We start from the raw sequence: 6,961 nt of genomic DNA, 5'->3' as shown, positions 1-6,961 counted from the left end.
ATGAAAAATATAATAAGACCATTCAGTATTCAGTCCCTGGACTGCTGTATCTGGTTTTCTGAAATAAAGCTGTGATTGAGTTTCATCGGGCAAAGAATGATGGTGGGAAGGGCAGTGAAATTCCAGGCAAGGAAAAGGATGATTTAGATGGGCACAAGTGAGACATGGATAACTGAACTTTAAGGAAATTGGATATAAAAAGGAACAAGTAAGAGGAGAGATCAAACCAAGGTGGCTCGCTCGTGCACATCAAGTTTCTGTATTTCTATTGTCACCCTATGAATTTTCATCATTAAATTGTAAATTCTTTGGACTGGAGTCTTCTTCTTATTCTAAGCACAGCATTCACCAGAATTAAAACAATATTATTTAAACAGAAGAGTAACTTGTCTCATGCCAACCATTAGCAAGACCTTAATAATTTTAGAGGTGACAAAGATTTATTATTTGACATTTATTATATAGATAGTTGGTTAGAGATAAAATGCCTCATTGTGCTTGGCTCTATACATATATCTAGAACAGACAGTCCAGGCCCTCAAGAACTTATAAATGTGATGATGGTGGGGGATGGGGGAGGGGAACAGAATCAGAGAAAGAAGAGTACTATCTGAATTTTTTACAGATGGGGGGAACTTAGGCACAGACAAGACCATGGATGGGGGGAGAGGGAGGCAAAGAGGGTCATTGCCCCAGGGCTCAGAGATTCAAAGGGGCCCAGAGTTCCTGGCCAGCGGCAGTGGCCAGAACCCCAGACCCCTTTGAATTGCCACTGAGGTGCTACGCAGATAATGGGAGTGGGAGGGCACTGCAGTCTGGATAGCGTTAAGAGCTGACTGCCCTTGGCCTTTGCCCCTTCCCAGAGCATGCCCTACCATAGTTCATTCCCATTTCCTCTTCCATCCCCTCTGAACAGCTGATTGCAGCAGGTGGGAAGTGCTGAGAAGGAGGTGATCTGTGGGGCCCACCAGTGAGTGGGTAGTGCTGGCGGAACAGGGAGGAGCTGATGAAGGTAGGGACTGTACTTTTTTTCTGTGGGTGCTCCAGCGCCAGAGCATCCTCAGAGTCAATGCTTATGTGATCATGTGGATCAGAGTTTTGGTGCAGATAGGTCTGTACCTCAAAGTTTGGGTTCAAAGTGTGCAGTCATTAAAGAAAAGTGAAAGGAAAATGTAGCAGGTCCAGGGGTTGCAATCCTCTTGCAAGATATAAGCCTATCTGATAGCTCTGGCTTATTATTTTTTTAAGAAAAAACGGTAGCGATTAAACAAAAAAGCAGAGAGACATGTGAAGCGATATCCAGCACTGTGTTTACATTACACACACAGCCTTTATTTATCTTTAGTATTTATGACCATGACAAACTACCATATTGATGAGTGACTGACAATATAAATCATATATTAAATAATATAGACGTAGTTTTTCACTAGGGCACATATACCCAGCAGGGCAAAAGTCAAATTAAGCTACGCAACTTCAGCTACGTCAATTGCATAGCTGAAGTCAAAATAGCTTAATTTGGCTTTTGGCGCTGTCTACACAGCAGGAAGTCGAAGGGAGGACACTCTTCCTTCAACTTCCCTTACTCCTTGTGGAATGAGGATTACAGGAGTTGGAGTAAGAAGTCCTCCAGCTTGACATTATTTCGAAATAATGACATGTACTGTAGATGCGCATTTGTTATTTCAAAATAACGTCAGTTATTCTGAAATAACGTTGATGTGTAGACAAATCCTAAGTGCTTTCCAAAAAGAAAACTTCAGTGAAGGAAGGAATTATTGTTCCCATGCAACAAGTGAATAAATGTAGATTTGTTCAAAGTTACACAGTGAATCAAGTTAGAACCAGGATTTCTGATTTCCAGGTCCCTGGCCTACCTAGCAAGTGGATGCTTTTCTTGCAAGCCTTCTTTACTTATCCTGGTTGGAAGCACTGATAAAGCCCTAAGGGACAGTATGATAACAAACCAAGATTCATACCTTTAATAGTGCAGTTGGATTTTACAGTATTGCCCTGCCATGATGGCCAGAGTGCTAGACGGTAGAGAATCTTCTAAGGCATTCCCAGTCACCAATGGCGTCAAACAGGGCTGTGCACTTGCACCTACACTGTTCAGCCTCATGTTTACTGCTATGCTGAATGATGCCTTCCAGGACAGTGTGCCGGAATCAGCCTTAAGTACAGAGTGGTCGGGAATCTTTTCAACCTGAGGAGACTTCAGGCTATCGCCAAAGTGAAAGAGACTGTTCTGAGAGACTTCTTGTTTGCTGACGATTGCGCCTTGTATGCTGGCTCTGAAGCAGAGATGCAAATTAGTGTGGACAAGTTCTGCACAGCTTGTGACAACTTTGGACTCACCATTAACAGCAGAAAGACCGAAGTCATGTATCAGCCTGTCCCTTATGCACCGTACACAGAATCCACAATCACAATCACAGGGCAGATGCTACAGGCAGTGGACCAGTTTACCTACCTTGGCAGCACTCTTTCCCATGCAGCTAACATTGACATAGAAGTCACATGAAGAACAGTGAAGGCAAGTTGTGCTTTTGGTAGACTGAGCCCCACTGTATGGGAACATCGAGGAATCAGCTGAGCAACAAAACTGAAGGTCTACAGAGCCGTGGTACTCACCACCCTCCTGTATGCCTGTGAAACATGGACTGTGTATCAGAGGCATGCAAGACAGCTTAATCACTTCCACATGACTTGTCTTCGCAGAATATTACGCATCAGATGGCAAGACAAAATACCAGACACTGAGGTTCTCTCTCGAGCAAGGTTACCGTCAGTCTACACTCTGCTGATGAGTGCACAGACTAGATGGGCAGGTCATATCATTCGTATGCCAGACGAACGTAAACCTAAGCAGCTCCTTTTTGGGGAGCTCTCTACTGGTAAACGCTCACGTGGTGGACAGAGGAAATGTTACAAAGACACACTCAAGGCCTCCCTGAAGTCGTTTGGAATTGATACAACCATTTGGGAATCGCTGGCACACAACCGCCCTGCCTGGCGCAGTCTCATCCACAAGGGATGCCAAGTTCTCGAAACAAGGCGCATCTCTGAAGCACAACACAAGCGCATGCTGTGCAAGTCCAATGCTACCAGCGCAACGATTGCAATGCCTACACGTCTGCCCAACATGTTCCAGGACATTTGGTGCCCGAATTGGCTTGATAAGTCATCTTCGGACACACTGTATCCAATCTCAAAGGACTTAGTGGTGTTGAGGTCTTCATTGACCACGATGGACGAACAACAATTGCCCTGTGGGATTATTTTCAGTCCTTCAGATGTTCACAAAATACATGACCTCTTGCCAGTGCAGGATTTGCAATGTTTTGTGATGTTGAAATACTAGATGTTGAAAACAATCACTCTGAACACTCAAATTTCTACCTCCATTGATGCACATGAATTAGGCTTATGTTTAAAATAGCTTTCATGTTCAAAAACAAAATGAAAGGCACAGGTCAGTAAAACCAGAAGTCATTGCCCTCGGATAAAAGTCAGGCTGCTTACGTGACATTAGTTCAGGACTCTCTCTTTGCAGTTCCCAATGGACAAGAGATAACCTCATAAAAACATCACCATGGTTTGCATTACAGGGCAATTCAGCAGCCTCAGATTGGTGAGCAAAGCCTGCTGTGGCTAAACAAAGTACTCCTTTCTCCAGCATTGTCAAATCAGCACATTTCAAGTGCAGACAAAAATTCAGTGAGAGTTAAAAATTGTGTGTGACTGGTCATCATACATATAGATAATTATTTTTATTTGTAGAGTTTAAGTCCTATATGATAAGTAGGATTTTTCTTCTCCGAACATATTTTTGCAAGCTCTACTTATCGCTTCACATGTCTCACTGCTTTTTTATTTTTGGTCACTACATTTTTTTCTGAAAAAAATAATAAGCCAGAGCTATCAGATAGGCTTATATCTTGCAAGAGGATTGCAACTGTAGGAATCTTAGTTACCCTGATATTTTTGGATGGATCTGTTCTTCAGCATGTACATAATAAAGCTGTACTGCTATCTCTAGATAACCAGCACATAAATGCAATTCCCTGTGATTTTTTTGCACAGATGTATTTAAACTGATGCAAATCCCTAGTCTAGATTTGTTGGATTATTGTAGAAAGTAACTTGCACTAGTGCAATTTACCTTGATGCCAGTCATTTGTTAATATGTATTTTACTGCAGTGTGCTTATACTACAGCGGGGGTGAGAAACCTTTTTTGGGTCGGGGCCATTGACCCGCAGAAAAATTAGTCAGGGGCTGCATACAAGTGAGAAGCAAAAAACAACAACAAAAACCGCTCACTGATGTAGCCCCTGACTGAGAAGAACAACACTCCCCACATTTCCTTTGGACATCAGAGCCTAGGCGGTAGCCAGGTAGTAGCTTCTGTGTGCTCCAACCCCACAGTGGTGGGAGGGTTGGAATGCCAGTACAGGCTCCCAAATGCTGGGGGGGGGAGCCCTGAGCCACAGGGGCCGCATCCGGCCCCCAGGCCTGAGGTTCCCCACCCCTGCATTACAGCTACATCAGTGTACTGGTTCATCTCCCTTTCTTACAGCACTGGCGAGGGCCCACTGTTTAAAGGTTGTGGAGAAAAAAGGAAGCAGATGTCCCAAAACCACAGTCATTCTGGCTCTAAGGAAGTGTAATGCAAAGATTTTTGCTGCTAATGATAGTCTCCTTTGTTTCTTCCCTTACTGTTTTATACCTAAGAATTTGCATACAAATGGGGTGCTCTGTTGACATTCTCATAAAGATGGAACCAACCAGTTATTTGTGGTCACATCTAGCCTTTGTCTGGCAATTAGTTCAGCAAACCCACCAATAGCAAACAATCTCAGTCTAAACATGGCAAAAATTCAAAACATTTTTCAGAAACCACTTGGCTTAAACATACAAAGCCATATTAAGTTAAACCAGGGGTGGGGAACCTAAAGCTGGCTTGCCTGGATCCAGCCCATGAGGCTTAGCCTCCCCCCCAATACTGGGGAGCCCATGATGGCGTCCAGCCCCCCTGCCACCCAACTGTGGGGCTAGAGCACACACAATCTACTAAACTGGGTCCCTTAGGCTCTGGTGTGCAAGGGGAATGTGGGGAGTATCTTTCTCCTTCTTAGTGTCTTTGCTTCTCACTTGTATACAGCCCCAGATGGATTTTTCTGTAGGTCAGTGGTCCCTGATCCAAAAATGTTCCTATTCCTGAGTTAAATCATTTTCACAACTGTCTGAGTACATCTACATGGCCTGTCTGGGATCCAATTCAACTGTTCTTTATGATGCATGTAGTAACTGGAGAGGGATACTAAAGTGCCCAGATTCTTGATATAGCTTACACTAATCTATTTCTGAAAAAGACATTCCCTGCCCCTTTTCCACTCCCTTCTAAATAGATGGTTTTAAATTTAAATGATTGTACATTAAAAGAGTACATATCCAAAGACATGTAGGGCTGTATTTATTTTAATGTTCAGTAAATACATACCTCCATGAGTACACTGAAACTCAGTTCAGGACTTTTCTCTACTAGGGATGTAAAATCCTAGTTTACTGATTAAATGGGTGGGGGTGGGGGTGAATGGGGACACTGGGCTGGAGACAGGGACTGCACCTGCCAGTCTTGAGCATCCCCTGCCTGTGGCGGCCCAGGTATTTCTGAGGGATTTTGTAGCAGATTTTCTACCAGGACTAAAGTAATTAAAATTTAGTTTGACACAGCTGTGGTGCTCTTGTGTGTGAAAAAGTTATGCCTGAGAAGAGCACCAAAGCTTAGCTATGCTGCCAGTGGCCTAGTACTTTTGCTCAGGTTGTAGGTGAAGTTTCTAAAGTGATGAAAAAACCTGTCTGTCATCGTGATCTGCTTCTGCACTATGGGGCAATAGTAGACTAGCTATGCCACCATAGCTATGCCATTATAGTCTCCATAGTGTACAAAAGCCCCAAGACTGTAGGGTTCCCATTGTGTATGGTATGGTTACCTGGCATAGCCAATCAACACACGTCCAGATAGCCACAGATTCTAGCTGAGGTTTCCAATCATCGCTTTGAAATAGATCACTGCTACTGGGGAGCAAGGAGTGTCTTGCAATCTGCATTTCATAAAGAAATCCTTAGTTCAGTTACAAGTGAGCTTCATGTAGTCTGGTTTCCAGTATCTGGGGGAATTTGATGCTAACAGTTACAATAAGTCAAATCCTAGATCACTGACAAAGCAAAGTACAGTGGCCAAGATTCACTTCAGGGTCTGTTGTTGCATAAAACCTACAGGAGAATCCTAGCATCAGAAAATCAGTTGGGGGAAGTTGTCTTGACAGAAAGTGATCTTCTCCTTCACCAGAGGGCCTAAAGGAATAATCACATACTTAAAGTCTATGGTCTTGGCCTCAAAAGAGGGTCTGGGCAGGATAGCTGGAGGCAGGGCTGGATTAAGACATGCGGAGGCTCTAAGATAGATCAAGTTTAAGAATTCCCATAGTATTACCAAATAAATGTGTTATTCTAACAGAAAGGACAATGAAAATAGAAATAATAAAGTTTTATATTTGCACCTATACCAGTACATAGATGAGGATGCAACTAAAAACTAATAATTTTGTTTGTATTTAGAGCCCTTCATAATCTGAGACCCTAAACTGTAGTTTACTTATCTTGTGCATAAATCCAGCACTAGCTGTAGGATGCATTGAATGAAAAAAAACCATGAGCAGCTTTTCCCAGAGAAAAACCTATAGAATAACACAGTTACTGCCACGCAGCAGCAATGCATTATTTTTGCCTTTGTGTCAGGGTGGGTATTGCTAGACCCCATACGTCAAGAGACAGATACATTTAGCTCAACATGATCCCTCTAGAACACTTTCTGCATTATCTTTATTTAAACATAAATACAAAAAATATTTTTAAATGCAGAAAATAAAACTCTTTTCCTTTAAAAATGT

This window comes from Pelodiscus sinensis, chromosome 1 (assembly GCF_049634645.1).
Source record: "Pelodiscus sinensis isolate JC-2024 chromosome 1, ASM4963464v1, whole genome shotgun sequence".
Classification (NCBI taxonomy): Eukaryota; Metazoa; Chordata; order Testudines; family Trionychidae; genus Pelodiscus; species Pelodiscus sinensis.
The sequence above is the reverse complement of the archived record's forward strand: the minus strand, read 5'-3'. Positions refer to the sequence as shown.